Source organism: Leucopleurus acutus (genome assembly GCF_964270905.1).
Source record: "Leucopleurus acutus genome assembly, chromosome: 2".
NCBI lineage: Eukaryota > Metazoa > Chordata > Mammalia > Artiodactyla > Delphinidae > Leucopleurus > Leucopleurus acutus.
This window is the reverse complement of record NC_139143.1, coordinates 53802587-53818741: the sequence shown is the minus strand read 5'-3', so window position 1 is coordinate 53818741 and position 16155 is coordinate 53802587. Positions and strand designations below refer to the sequence as shown.

Sequence of the window (16155 nt, the reverse complement as noted above, 5' to 3'; positions counted from 1 at the left end):
CTTTTTCCGTTATGTGCTTTGTTTTTCTGATTTCTGCTACAGCAGAGGGAGTCAGCAGAATATTCACCAGCGCTCATGAGTATTTAAGGCTGTCATTTTTCCATGATACACTAATGAACATAACAGGCTCACTCTTTTTCCTCTATTCTTTTCTGAACATATGATCTACAACTTGAAAAACTCAAGTATCAACAACTGAGTATTTTAGATCATTTTAAAGGAGTGAAAAATACTCTGATAAAATTTTGCTTTATAAATGGGATTTGGATTTTAAGGTATCCCTTAAGTCACAGAGGTTCATCATACCTGTGGTATATTTTAACATCAATACTTAAATCCAGAAAAGGTAGCTATGACTCAATAGTGAAGTTAATATTATCAGACTTTTTACATGAATTGTTTTTTTTGCTTTGAATAGATAAATAGAAGATCTGAGTAGTTGAAACATCAGTAGTCAGTTTTCTACTGTATTTTATTGAACAGAGTTTGTCCTTGCTTGATATAATTTCATCTTAAGTTATGAATCTCATCTTTAGTAATAGTATTTCCATTGGAGGCTAAAGAGACTTTGGTGACCAGTCCGCTGGTGGCTCTTTCTTAGATGTAACTACTAGTGTCCCTCTCTACTTCACATGCGTGTATCTCTGAAATCCTAAGGAAGGCAATGACTTTTATCTTACAGCTTGTGAGTTGTTCCTCAGTGTTGCTCTCATCGTATTTAGGGCCAGTACAGCGTTTTTCCTTCTCTCTCAGATTCACAGTCTATCAGTTCCTTGGTGCTAGTGTATTCTTTTTCAGCACTGTGGTCAGAATTGGTGCTACTGCTTTTCCATGCAGACTGAATGGAGATTCAAAAAGCGAGAAATTCTGGCCTGTTTACTCATGGATTATCTATGTCAACCCTACACCCCTTTACTCTGCCAGCGAATCAGAGTGCAGGCCACCAAGAGGAGTTTTCAAGTATATGAAGACTTACAAGGAGAATGGGGACTAAATGGTTATTTTTGGTTCTGAAATTTCTAGACTGCGTTCCAAAATTAAATGATTTTCAGTTATTTGGAAGTGTGTTACCTTTGTCACCTCCATTTGGGGGGATGCATAATCAAGTACTGACCATGCATACCATTTGAGAAAACAGCCTCCTAAATTTGAAGCTTACATTGGAAGGTGGATGAGATAGACTTAACAATTCTTTATTTTTACGTCCATTAAAATAATCTGAGAGTCGAGATGTTCTTATGTTTCAAAGAATGATTTTAAGATGTGGCTTGAAGTACTTTTTAAAAGATTTTCTTTTTTACCCAAACTGTTGAAATTATAGAGGGTTGGCAAACATAACCAAGGCATATGGCATGATGGTGACAACCATGGGTTTTTGGAGGCAGAAACTGCCTGGATTCAGATCTCAGCTCTGCCACTTACTCATTGCAGGATCAAGTTACTTCACTTCTCTAAACCTCCTGCCCATCCATTGGGGAAAAAGACAGTGCTTCATGGTGCTCTTGGGAGGATTACACGAGGTGATTGTTGTAAAACTTTGAGTGCAGTGCCTGGTACGTGATAAGCACCTAATAAGAGTTAGGCATTATCACATAAAACAAAAGGAAAGGATAATGAATGTTGGAGTCAGTGTTCCTTTTCTTTTTCTTTTACGGTAATTGGTGAGAGAGATTTAAGTGAATGTTTTAGGTTAATGCCAGTGTTACATCTGTTTTGAAAAATCTTGCTCTGGAACCATGAAATTACTTAAACAAGTATGTTTTGAGTACCTGTTATGCACAAGGCCCTTACCTGGGTTGAGAGACACTGTGTACTTAAAGTCACTGTCCTTAAGGAGCTTACAGTAAAGTTGAGGGAACTGTTCAGGTCAACCAGTAGCTTACTGGGTGCCTCTGTGTACAAGGCTCTGTCCCAAACTCTGCAGATAAACACAAAAATAAGGAAACCACTGACTCTTACCACAAGGCGCTTGTATTGCAGTAAACAAAGTATGTACCAAATGACTATAAATAAAGCAAGGTTAGATAAATAAAACAAGATTGATTCCAAGAAGACAACACAAAGAGCTGCCGATATCAAAGAAGGCAGATATCTTGTCTGTTGTGGCATCAGGACCTGCTGGATGAAAGAGTTGGTGTTTACAATGGGCCTCAAAGGATAGAATGAGGGAGAGTGCCCCAGGCTGAAGTAACAGAGATGGAAAACCCAACATGTATTTAATAAAAAGCACATGGTTCTGTTTGATTGGGGAGCGGGAGGGGTCAGGAGAAGGCATCAGTAGGAGAGCAGCAGGAAATTAGAGGCAAAACGTAGCTGGGGTCATACACAGAGCTTTGATGTCCAGCTGAGAGGTCCAAAATCCATTCAGTGGATTAATGGGAGCCTTTGAAGTTTTTAAGCTAGGGGTTGTCAGAATGAGATTACGATTCAGGAAAGTTTATGTGGAATCAGCAGGTGTACTATGGAGTCGTATGGGGAGCCTGGGTGGGAGATCATTCATAATAGTTTTTGCAAGAGATAGTGAACCTGAGCCAAGGTGGTGGCAGGGAGAATAGAAAAGGTTTAGGCAAGGTTGCAATAGAAGCAACAAGATTTGACAGCTTATTATAGGTATTAAAGGAAGACAGAGGACTCAGGAGATAATGGTAATAACAAGACTGTGACCCCTGGAAAGATGACCGGTAGTGGTGAGAATAAATAGTGACCTCAATGAAAAGGTAGAATCACTAAGAAGGCTCTGTTTGATGAAAATACAAAGTGTTCATTCATTCATTATTCATTACTCATTCTTGCCCACCCTTAAAAGATCAAATGTGGTCCACAAGAGAGGAAGTGAAGCGTCCATCACACAACAGTGTAGGAACTGCAGTAACAGAACACCTGTACTGTCAGGGCCTTGGGCTCTGTGCTCTGGGGGATGCAGAGGAGCATTATGTAAATCTCATCGCCCTAGTGGGCTCACTTTCTGGTAGCAGATAGAAGGCATGGGACCTAAATGACCCCAACTCAAGGTACATTGCGAATGCAGAGGTTGGTTTTGAGCAAGCAAAGCTTTAGGAACTTGCGGACTATCCATGCGAAGGAGTCTAGCAAAGTCCACATCTATGAGTGTGTGGCGCTTGTTACCTGGGACATGCTAGGTGTTCGGTGTATTTTTGTTTACTTGAATGTGGATGGAGGAATGTATGAATAAGAGAAGTTGGACCTCGAGGTCCAACGATTATTTTGTACCTGGTAGTTGCTCAATAGTATTTAGATGTCCAGTCACTTGGGACATCTAAATTCTATTGACCACAGTTTCTGTGGGTGGAAGAGGTTGTGCTGGTTTTCTGTGGCTGTTGATGAGTCATTTATATGTCAACCATTTATGTACTCAGTACAAACATGTGCATTCATCCAATTTTTACCACTGTTGGACATCCATGTATTTCACTTTACTTCTCTCAGACTTTAATTCCTTCTTCAGGAAAGTAGTATAAAGTAGTAGCATTGGCTTTGGAGATTATATATAAATGTGTATCAATATGGATCCCGGGTTATTTCTAGCTTTATAATTTTCGTCAAATATCTGAAACTTCTGAACTTCAAGTTCCTCATCTGGAATCTGGGAATTATAAAATTATTGAAGTATTAGAAGAAAACATAGGAGAATATGTTTAGAATCTTAGCAAAGCAGGGGAGGCTTTCTTAAGACATAGAAAGCAAAAGCTATGAAGAAAGAAAAATAGTGGGACTTCCCTGGTGGCGCAGTGGTTAAGAATCCACCTGCCAATGCAGGGGACATGGGTTCGAGCCCTGGTCCAGGAAGATCCCACATGCCGCAGAGCAGCTAAGCCCATGTGCCAGAACTTCTGAACCTGCGTTCTAGAGCCCACGAGCCACAACTCCTGAGCCCATGTGCCACTACTACTGAAGCCCATGCCCTAGAGCCTGTGCTCCACAACAAGAGAAGCCACTGCAATGAGAAACCCACACATCACAACGAAGAGTAGTCTCCACTCACTGCAACTAGAGAAAGCCCACACTCAGCAACGAAGACCCAATGCAACCAAAAATAAATAAATAAATATATTAGAAAAAGAAAGAAAAATAGTTTATTTCGTTAGATCAAAATTAAGTACTTCTGCAAGACAGAATAACTACAGAAAAGTAGTTAATAGATAGGCAACATCCTGGGAGAAAATATTTATGACATAAAAGACAAAGGATTAGTACTGGGATTTCTAAAGAACACTTGTAAATAATTTAAAAAAGGCTAATCCACTAGAAAAATAGGTAAATGAAATGAACAGATGGTTCACAGTAGAGGATGTTGGGTAATAAGCATATGAAAAGATGTTCCACATCACTAGTACGGTGGCTACTCTCTTACCCAACCTGCTGCGTTAGAAGGCTCTCCCAAACCCCTCTGAAAGAGGCTGACTTCAGTCTAGGGTGGGCTCACAGAATGGCTGGCGGGCTACTCTCTAGAATACCTCTGTGCTTTTGCTCTCTCAGTTAAATGTGTGTTTTCCAAGCGCCGGTGCGATGGTTTCCAAACCTGCTTATACTGGATGAATGTCATTGTAATTATGTAATTTAGTTAGGTAATATATAAACCAATGAAACACAAGTGTGGAAAGAGAGCTGGTTTTGTGAAAATTAAATTAAATGCTTTGGAAAATCTTGATGAAGCCAATTACTAAAGACTTACGGTTAAATTAAATTAAATTCTGCACTCAGATTATTTCACAAGGCTTTTACGTTCTCACTTCACTTAAGAAACCAAACCAGGGAATCTTAGATGTACATTATGAGGGTGTGGTTAATGCAGAAAGTATATGTAGAGCCCCAGTCAGTGATCCCTTACTTGAGAAGCCTTGTTCCTGTGTCAAAAGATGGGGGGGGGGGGCTTCCCTGGTGGCGCAGTGGTTGAGAGTCCGCCTGCCGATGCAGGGGACACGGGTTCGTGCCCCGGTCCGGGAAGATCCCACATGCCACGGAGCGGCTGGGCCCGTGAGCCATGGCCGCTGAGCCTGCGCGTCCGGAGCCTGTGCTCCGCAACGGGAGAGGCCACAGCAGTGAGAGGCCCGCGTACCGCAAAAAAAAAAAAAAAAAAAAAGATGGGAGGGGGAATGCACATCTCTGTATTTTAAAATAAATAATACGCTTAATGTATATATACATTTTTTATGTTGCCCTACTTTAACTCACTTTATCATTTAATTACCAGTCCAGATGGTGTTGCCTAACACAACGTTTATTGTAATCAGGGAAATGCATATTAAAACATGATTCCTTAGCTTGGCAAAAATTTGAAGATTGATAATATCAGATTTTGGCATGGTAATAGGAAAATATGTATTTACATACTAGTGGTACATATCTTGGAGGACAATTTAGCAGTATCTATTAAAATTTAAACATGCACTCAGCATCACCCAGCATTTCCATATCTTGATATCCACCCAAGCAGCTGCCCTTGTGAATGAGAAAGCTTGCGCAAGACTTTCACTACAGCATTGTTTCTATAAGTGAAAAATCAAAAATAACCTTCATACTTGTCACTAGGAGAATGCTACAGCTGTAGTACACTAGACAGCAATTAAAAAGAATGAGTTAGAATTGATGAACTGTCAGGGAGAAATGCAAATTGTAGATTGGATATGTATAGTATGATACCATTTAAGGTTTTTTAATGAAACAAAACAGCAACACCCTACATGTGCTATGAGTACTCATAAATGTACAGGGATCCATAGAAAAGCCTGGATGGATGTGTCCCTAACTACTAAGAGTGGGCACCTGGGGCTTCCCTGGTGGCGCAGTGGTTGGGAGTCCGCCTGCCGATGCAGGGGACGTGGGTTCGTGCCCCGGTCTGGGAGGATCCGGCATGCCACAGAGCGGCTGGTCGCGTGGGCCGTGGCCGCTGGGCCTGCGCGTCTGGGGCCTGTGCTCCGCGGTGGGAGAGGCCCGCGTACCGCAAAAAAAAAAAAAAAAAGAGTGGACACCTGAGTTAATGGGGGACATAAGTGTGCCATGCCTCAGTTTCCTCCTCTGCAAAATGGGGATAATAATTGAACCCACTGTAGCAGGAATTTGTGAAAATTAAAAAGATATTCCTGTAAACTCTTAGCACGGTTTCTGGCATAGAAAATGCAGATAGATGTTGGCTGTTGTCAACAGTGGAGTTAGATTGGGTGTGGTGGTTAGGGGATTTTTATCCTTATAAAAATATTTTAAAATTTTAATTTTTTAAGGAAAATATGAGTATATTATTTGTGTGATTTAAAATTTATTTTTAAAGGGGATGATAATAACAAAACTCCAGTAACTACTTGCATACCTGGGGATCTGTAATGTAAGTAGGATTGTCATTTTCTCATTATCTTAAATACCCTCAGGTTTTCACCATTCTCTGATATCTGATTAACAGCAGGCAAGCTCAAGGAGCTCAAGGAAGCTCAAGGATCATCCAGCTTCATTTTATGTAGGTTAATAGTTCTGCATATAAGTAATTTAAGGGTAAATTACTCCAGTCTTGGCACTATTCAGTCCCCTTCCCTCTCCAAAGACGAATAAAAGACATAGTTTTGAAGTGCTCCCTCTCACTACACGCTAAGACATTGTCATTTTTTCCTTGATTAACATTTGTCATTCTTAAGCTGTCCTCCCTTAGGAGTTAATGAATCATTTGATGCTGGTTTTTTGTTTTGGGGGGTTTTGGGGTTTGAGTTTGGGGTTTTGTATGTATTTCCTAGATTTACACGTATTATAATAGTTTTTGACTCACTATTTCCAGATATCTTTGTATCAATGAGAAGGCACTTTTCTGTCAAATGAGACATATCATGGTTGGGTGAGCTTTTGATTTTAGTATTATCCAGAGAGTTGAAGACTGAGTTGAAACATGCTTGTCTAACTCACCAATTCCTGAGGACAATCAAGTGACAAGATAAGAAATAGAGCATTCTAGTGGGCTTTAGTGGAAAAGGAGAATGAATCAAGCTCTAGGTACACCCTCTTCCCGCCTGTTGAGTTTGTGAGAGCTCCTGTACCTGTCTCCGGTGCATTACATTTCCAGTGAATGTCAGGACATCCAGTTGCAGAAATGAAGACTTAGAGATTAGGAGACATCTTTGATAAGAGGAAAATTTCCAGCAACCTACCAGAGCTCTCTTTGGAGCAGTGGCATTCAGCTGGTGAAAACTGGGAAGTGGCTCTGACCCACGGAATGTGCTGTGGTTGAAGCAGTCCCCTGGAGGGGGGCTAATGTTCTCCAAAGCATTGGAGTGATTGACAGCCTGAAACAAACCAGAGAACAGTCTGCAATTTCACTCATTACCTGTAGGTCAGTAGGAAAGCTAAGTGCTCAAGACTACAGTCACCATATCACTCTTTCTAGACTATGCCGGTGAGGAACAAGTCATGTGAATGAACATTGTAAACTTTGACTCAATAATGTTTATTATGCTAAGATATATAATTCCCATCCAGGTGTTCTCTAATGAGGAACCCTCTTAAGGGTCAATTTAAACTCTTCTTTTTAACAGATACGACCATGTTTACTTATCCTATGACTCTGCAGAGCAACTAATATAATAACAAACTGACTTTTTGGTTTAAAGGTTGTTCTTGGTGATCTTAGGAGTGACTGTTTATCTTTGAGTGCTCGTCTCACATGGAAGGTCAAGTAATTATTTTTGGAAACCAGATAATGCAAAAGACCATGACTGAATCGTCCCAGTTTCCCAAGTCATTTATACATTCCTAGCACTCTTGAGAATAAGGTAAAATAAACTGACAAGGGTAAAGCTGATATTACAGACAAAGGATCAAGCTCTACAAAGCACCTCCTTTCCCCTCCCCTCCCTCCTTCAAGGTGCAGGTTGGATTTGAGCTCAGGCTGGGGCTGGAATGAATTGTGGAGGTGGGAAGAAGTGGGATTTGGACTTGAAGGAGTTACTTCCTGGTTTGCAGACATTCTGGTTTGGTTTGGGTTGAGGGTTCCCAAACCAAGGTGAAGATAGGGGGTGAAGATGCTCCTGAGAGCATCTGTTTTAGACAAGAGAAACCTCTTCCTAGAGCAGCTTCATAAACATCACTTTAGCCCAAGACTCATCCCCAAGATTCCCTGCTTTTAACTCAGTGGTCCCATTCTCATTTCCTGTTCTCGCATGCATAGGACATGGGCACCAGCCTCGGGTTCTTCCAGATAATTAGAGAAACAGCATCAGGATCTCAGACATGAGCTACCTGACCAGAACCGTTTAGTTTCTGGGGAGAAAAACAGCGCATGTGAGCTTTAGTTCTGGCAGCATCATTCTCTTTTGTTGCAGCACAGATGGAACAGGAGGGAAGAATTCTGTCTCTTCACTGATCTTGGAAAACATTCTTCATCCAACTAGTATTTTTGTGTTACTTGAGCCAGGCACATTCAAGGTCTTACAGTTTCTCCTGGCACTGTGGTAGTTTATTTTAGAGTAGAACAGGAGTAGAGTTTAATTCACTAAGAAGGAGGGATTTGTTGAATCAACCCTCTAAATTTTAAGTGTTGAACAGAAGCAGAGTTCCTAATTCAGGAACAGAATGTTATGAGAATAAAAGAATACCCACAAAGTGCTTTGTAAACATAAAGTCCAACACAAATTATAGTGGTTATTGTTGTCACTAGTTAAAAGGACACTTAGATTCGTTTCTGAGATAAGTTGCTATTTCATGGTGGAAACAAAGTTAAGGAACAGCATTCTTCTGGTTCTAAGTAAGAGTTAATACCTAGTCCCCTCGAAGAAAGACTTATATCATCATAGCACACTTCATTCTCTCACGGAGAAAGGGCAATATTAAAGTGTACACAGGTTCCCCCCGCTATCCGAAAGTAGTGTTCCTAGGAAAGTTCCTGTAACCTGGAATGGTGCAAAGTGAAGAAGCAATTACCTTCGGACACGTCTTGCTAACGGATGCACAAAATAAATTGAGGTAAAGCACAGACACAGTTCACAGGTACAGCAGCTTCATGCTGAGATGCTGAGTGTAGTTTCTGGGGAAGGAGCGTGGTAGTGCCACTCTCACTGCTGGGGGAATGCACTGCCTTTATGATGGCTCCTGCAAAACAAACGCTGAATGCTATTTTCGCTTTTTGCCTTCTTTCCTAAAAGCAAAAATCCTCTTCACATTTCTTTCGGTTAGCGAAAACAGGTACTAATTCTTTTGTAAAAGCAAAGTGGTGTAAAGAGAACTTTGAAAAAGCAGGGGATACCTGTACCCAACAGATACAGAAATCAATGAATCGAAGGTGGTTTTTGGAGCAACTACTATAATCATCCCAAAAGCTAGGCATAGCAGAACATGACTGAAACCCTATTTCAAATAGCTTTTTCTCTTTTCCATACTAATACACTGACATGACCTTATGCAGGTGAACACGGTGTTAGGGTCCTGGTACAGCATCTCTCTTTTTTCCATAACTGTTTTTTAAGTTGACGTATAGTTAATTTGCAATGTTGTGTTAGTTTCCGGTATACAGCAAAGTGATTGAGTTATACATGCATGTATATATATTTTTTCAGATTCTTTTCCATTATAAGTTATTATAAGATATTGAATATAGTTCCCTGTGCTATACAGTAGGTCTTTGTTGTTTATTTTATAAATAGTAGTTTGTATATGTTAATCCCAAACTCCTGATTTGTCTCTCTCCTCCCCTTTCCCCTTTGGTAACCATAAGTTTGTCTTCCATGTCTGTAAATCTATTTCTGTTTTATAAAATAAGTTCATTTGTGGCATTTAGATTCCACATATAAGTGATATCATATGATATTTGTTTTTTTCTTACTACTTCACTTAATATGGTAATCTCTAGGTCCATCCACGTTGCTGCAAATGGCATTGTTTCATTCTTTTCTATGGCTGAGTAATATTCCATTGTGTGTGTGTGGGGGGGGTATACACACCACATCTTCTTTCTATCCATTCATCTGTTGAGGGACATTTAGGTTGCTTCCATGTCTTGGCTATTGTAAACTGTGCTGCTATGAGCATTGGGGTACATGTATCTTTTTGAATTATAGTTTTCTCCGGATGCATGCCCAGGAGTGGATTGCAGGATCATGTGATAACTCTATTTTTAGTTTTTTTTGCAGTATATCTCTTGAATAAATTCCTATTTCAGTGTACTCAGTTCTCACTGTCAGCTAAGTATTGTCTGGGTGCTGACGGAAAAAAAGGATTAACGAGGCACCAGTGTAACTCAGGAAACTCAAGGGGCGACAGATACATACACAGGAAGTCTCCAGTAGAGGGTCTAATGCAGTCTTTTGGGAGAATGGGAATGGAATGGTGGACCCTGATTGGGAGATCTGAGGAGATTCACAGAGAGCTAGCACTGCAGCAGGGCCTTGAACGAAAGCAGTTTGCATTGGCAAATGAGGAGGGGAAAGGGATTTCAAGCAGAAGGGATAGTGGGAGCCAAGCACAGAGACGTGACATGAATAGTGAGTGGATGGGGAGGCTGATGGAGCACATTGTGAAGTGTTCATTGGGTAGTTAGTGTGTTTTAGCTGTTTTTTTCCAAACGAGCACATTAATTTCTGGTATACAGATAGCCACATTCTTTAGCCAGTTTACAGCTACAGAATAAATAGAACAGATCTCTGCTCATCTAATTTAAAGGTTGAGGGTGTTGATAATGACTTCCCTTTTCCCAGCATTGTTGCAAAATGTGATTGCTTTTAAATATGCCTTCCTTGGATGCAAAGTGTTTTCTAAAATTTGCTGAACATAGTAACCCTTGATCTCCTCTGCCCTGTAAAGCATAGCTTCTTATTTATCCTCCAGAACCTTCCCTGTTTGGGAAGTACAGCAAACACAAACCTTATATTTAAAATTATACCTTATATTTAAATATTAAGGTATAAGGTATACCTTATATTTAAAATGTTGGCCTCTTCTCCAAGAGCCATACCATGATATTTAAATAGACAATGGAAAGAAGCCCTCTTCAAACCTTGATTCTGTTTGATCCACATGGTCATTTTAGATATTGGATTTATTTGTCTCGCTGTTGCAGCCTGGGTATTTTTTACCCAAGTGGCCCAGATACAACAGTGGAGTGGGGGAAATGAGTGACAAGTGAGAGGGCCACCTAAGGCTCACCACCGATTAGAGTATCTAGAACAATAACACAGTCATGTGCCTTTTCTGCAGGTTGTTCATATTTCTCTCTTATCTCCCCTGTGACGCTAAAAATAAAACCAAAGCATATAAGTTTCACTCATCGATTCGCAAACTCAGTGAGGTAGCTTCACCCAAAATTAATAATTTATGCCCTGGAGGTGAGAATATCAAAAACTGTGGTAATGTTTCCAAGAGTCTGGGCTTTGAGTAGTGTCTCTTCTTATAGACTTTATTTGTGAGTAATTAATACTTAGTATTAACAGAGGTATAGTACTCAACAGCCTCATGATTTGTTTCCAAAAGGTTCTTGGTAATTTTGACAATGGATTCTATACCTGTCATTCCGAAAAGATAGAAGTAAATAACCAGGCATAAAAAATTCATACATCTTCTTTGAAAGGGGGAGATGTATTGTTTAGCTTGTCAACATTATAGATACATGAAGATGCCATTGTAACTGCCTACTTCACATTCACAATAGATCTAATTTATTTACTCTATGATAATAGGTGCCAAAGTTCCTCCTTCTTTGAAAATTAAAACAACTGGTAATGACAGATATATTGTCTAAAACTTAATGAGCTGGTTTCATTTTTTTGTTCATGTCAGAGTGTGATGTTATACTGCAGATTTTCATTTACTGACAAAACATCTGCTCATAAGTAGATTATTTGAGGGCTTGCTTGATTGGAGGCAAACTTTTTTTTTTTTAATACATTATGGATTTGTACAGTTGAGGGCACTTAGACCAGAAACAAGACAGGAATCTAGTGACTAGAACTGGAAGATGAGGTTTAAAGGTTGGTCTCAGAAACAAGGCAGAAGAAAGACAAGTATCACATGATACCACTTATATGTGGAATCTAAAAACATGATACAAGTGAAAACAGAAAAAGACTCACAGACATAGAAAACAAACTTATGGTTACCAAGGGGGAAAAGGGGAGGAGGGATAAATTAGGATTTGGGATTAAAATATACACACTACTATATATAAAATAGATAAACAATTCAAGGACCTGCTGTATAGCACAGGGAACTATTAATATATTTGGTATCTTATAATAACCTATAATAGAAAAGAATCTAAAAAAGAATGTGTGTGTGTGTATACACACACACACACACACACACACACACACACACACACACACATCACTGAATCACTTAGCTGTGTACCTGAAACTAAGAGGTTTTATAAATTTAAAAATAAATAAAAATAGAAACAGAACAGAACGTTCCTTATTAGAAGTGGAGTCCAGGCACACGGACAGGAATCTGGGTCTCCCAAATGCTGACCAGGGTTCCATTACTTCTCCTGAGTCTGAGATAACACAGAGCCTAAAACAAATGTCAGGAAACACCAGCTGTAGACAAAGAACAGAGAATCTCTTTACAGTGAAATGCTTCACAGGCCGTGTGATGCCTTAACAGTCACAGTGCGTAAGCTCATATCAGAGAATCCCTGCTGGCCAGGAGCTGGTGGTCTAGTGAAACAAGATAAACAACACAGAGCCATTGGATTTGGTTTACTCCTGTTACTCTCTTACTTAATTGTACTTTTTAAATTAATTTTCCCCTGATTATAAATGTACTGCTTGCTTGAATTACTTAAAAACATCCTGGGAAAATACAGAAGTGAGTAAAAAATAAATAAAATTGGTCATAAATCCCATCACAGCTGTTTATGTTTTATGCCTAAATACATAGAAATATCATCTTTTTCTGAACAGAAGTGGACCTGAATTTCTTACAGAGCTATGTATGGTATTTCTTACCATATGTCCAACAGCCATACTTCTAGGATATTGAAAAACTGTGATCCCACAAACATCTTCATGTGAGTGTTGATAGTAGCTTTATTCACAATCACCAAAAAACTGGAAGCATGTAAGATGTCCTTCACTGGTGAATGAACAAACTATATACAATGGGGTATTATTTAGTGGTAAAAAGAAATGAGCTACTAAGCCATGAAAAAACATAGATGAGTCTTAAGTGTACATTGCTCACTGAAAGAATATAGTCAAAAAGGTACAATACATACGATATGTGTTCTATTTATATGACATCTGAAAAAGGCAAAACCATCCAGATGGTAAACAGATAAGTGGTTTCCAAAGGTTTGTGGGAAAAGGAGGGCTGAATAGGAGAAACACAGGGAATTTTTAGGGGAGTGAAACTATTCTGTATGAGACTGTAATGGTAGATACATGACACCATGCATTTGTTAAAATGCACTATGCATTTGTTAGAATGCATAGAACTTTACAACAAAGAGAGTGAATTTTAATGTTTGTAAATTAAAAAAAAAAATTTAAGAGGTCAGGGAATCCCAAGATGGAACGTAGACTGACGAAAGAATCTAACAGTATTACAAGTATATGAAATAACCTCACTGAAGAGGGTGACCTAAGTAACTTTGGAAATGATGGATGGAGACTGTAAAAGTAAAAGAAACTACATAAGCACGGTACTCTTTTTTGCAGTGGAGCTAAGAGTTAACAATTCTGAAAACACTGTAATTAATGAATTTGTGGATGCTGGATGGTGGAGGCAGGTTTCTCACTGTTGGAGTGAGAGGTTAGACACACACGAGAGGTGGCTAGAAGCATCCGGTGGCAGTGGTATAGAGTTGGTGATATCAGTGTGAATTAATGTTTAGCCAAATATAGATATAGATGGATACATGTAGAAATATTGATAGATATGTGTAAACACATGTGTAAACATATAGACACATGCATGGGCGTGCATATATTTATATACATGTATGTACATACGTGTGTTGATACCTGTATTTGTAGTATATGTATGCACAGGTGTAGATATGCATGTACACACACACACCACTTTCTTGCTTTCTCAGCTGAGAGGACCTAGAGTCAATGACACTCCAGTAGCAACAAACATACCCAGCACCCGGATCTTGTTTCTAGTACCATTCTCCAAAAAAAGGAACCAAGACTTTTTGGACAAATGGCTGATTATAGGGCTGGGGAATATGTAAGATGATCCTAGAGTATTTTGTGGTGCCCAAATTAGGAAGTGCTAACAATATATACACACAATGATGGGGTATGTCACAGGGACACAGGAGCCAACTGAAAGAGCTCCGAGCGGTCAAAGCTGAAAGAATTGAAGCAACAAAATTAATCATACAGTATTAGATTGTGCTATAAATATGGAATAGCGCACAGTGCATTTACTTTATACAAATTATAAAAATAAATACCCATGGGTCCATACTGATACACATAAATGATTGAATAAATAGAGAAGAATTGATAAATCTCCTATGCAGAATAATTCCAAATCATTTATATATTACTCTACCCTCAAGGAGGGGGAGCGTAACTTCCCACTTCTTAAGTATGGGCTGTGCGCAGTGACATCCTTAGAGAGAGAACATTGTGAATATGGGGCAAGAAAGGTAACGTTAGAGTGGAGAAAACTGACAAACACTACCCCAGCCAGGTGATCAAAATTAACAGTGACAGTGTTAAGTTTATGTTGATAGCATGTACCCTTGTTATGATGTGATGAGAATGACCTCTGTGGTCTTCCTCCCCAACACCCATGACCTCAGTATAATCATGAGAAAAAAATTAGACAAATCCCAATTGAGGGACAGTCTACAAAATACCTGGCCAGTACTCCTCAAAATTTTCAGGGTCATCAAAACCAAAAAATAATCTGAGAAACTGTCACAGTCGAGAGGAGCCTAAGGAGACATGACAACTAAATGTAATGTAGTGTCCTGGATGTACTCCTGTAACAGGAAAAGGGCACTAAGTAAAAACTATGGAAATCTGAATATCATTTCAATGTTTGGTTCATTAATTGTGACAAATGAACCATCCTAATCTAAGATTTTACCAGTAGAGGAAACTGGATGTAAAGGTATATGGGAACTCTTTACTATTCTCACAACTTCTCTGTAAATGTTAAACCATTCTAACTTATAAAATTTAAGTATAAAATAATGGACCTCTCCTATACACACTATGGATATACTGTTTGAATATGCCATAATTTAACTAATACTTTATAAAACAATTTTTTTAATTTTATTTTTTTTTATATAGCAGGTTTTTATTAGTTATCTGTTTTATTTATATTAGTGTATAGATGTCAATCCCAGTCTCCGAATTCATCACACCACCATCACCCCTCCCCCCACTTTCCCCCGCTGGTGTCCATATGTTTGTTCTCTGCATATATGTCTCTATTTCTGCCTTGCAAACCGGTTCATCTGTACTATTTTTCTAGATTCCAAATATATGCGTTAATATACGATATTTGTTTTTCTCTTTCTGACTTACTTTACTCTGTATGACAGTCTCTAGGTCCATCCACGTCTCTACAAATGACCCAGTTTTGTTCCTTTTTATGACTGAGTAATATTTCATGTATACATGAACCACATCTTCTTTATCCATTTGTCTGTCGATGGGCATTTAGGTCACTTCCATGACCTAACTGTTGTAAATAGTGCTGCAGTGAACATGGGGGTGCATGTGTCTTTTTGAATTATGGTTTTCTCTGAGTATATGCCCAGTAATGGGATTGCTGCATCATAGAGTAACTCTATTTTTAGTTTTTTAAGGAACCTCCATACTGTACTCTATAGTGGCTGTATCAATTTACATTCCCACCAACAGTGCAGGAGGGTTCCCTTTTCTCCACACCCTCTCCAGCATTTATTGTTTGTAGATTTTCTGATGATGCCCATTCTAACCCGTGTGAGGTGATACCTCATTGTAGTTCTGATTTGCATTTCTCTAATAATTAGTGAGGTTGAGCGGCTTTTCATGTTCTACTTGGCCATCTGTATGTCTTTTTTGGAGAAATGTCTATTTAGGTCTTCTGCCCATTTTTTGATTAGGTTGTTTGTTTTTTTAATAATGAGCTTCATGAGCTGTTTATATATTTTGGAGATTAATCCTTTGTCCATTGATTCATTAGCAAATATTTTCTCCCATTCTGAGGGTTGTCTTT

The 16155-nt window shown here is 39.1% G+C and overlaps 1 protein-coding gene across 1 annotated transcript in view; it reads left to right on the top strand.

The window, feature by feature from the left end:
- LOC309957939 (uncharacterized protein C1orf21) overlaps window positions 1-16155 on the top strand; it is a 226242-nt gene that overhangs the window by 114202 nt on the left and 95885 nt on the right. The gene's annotated exons all lie outside the window — the stretch shown is intronic.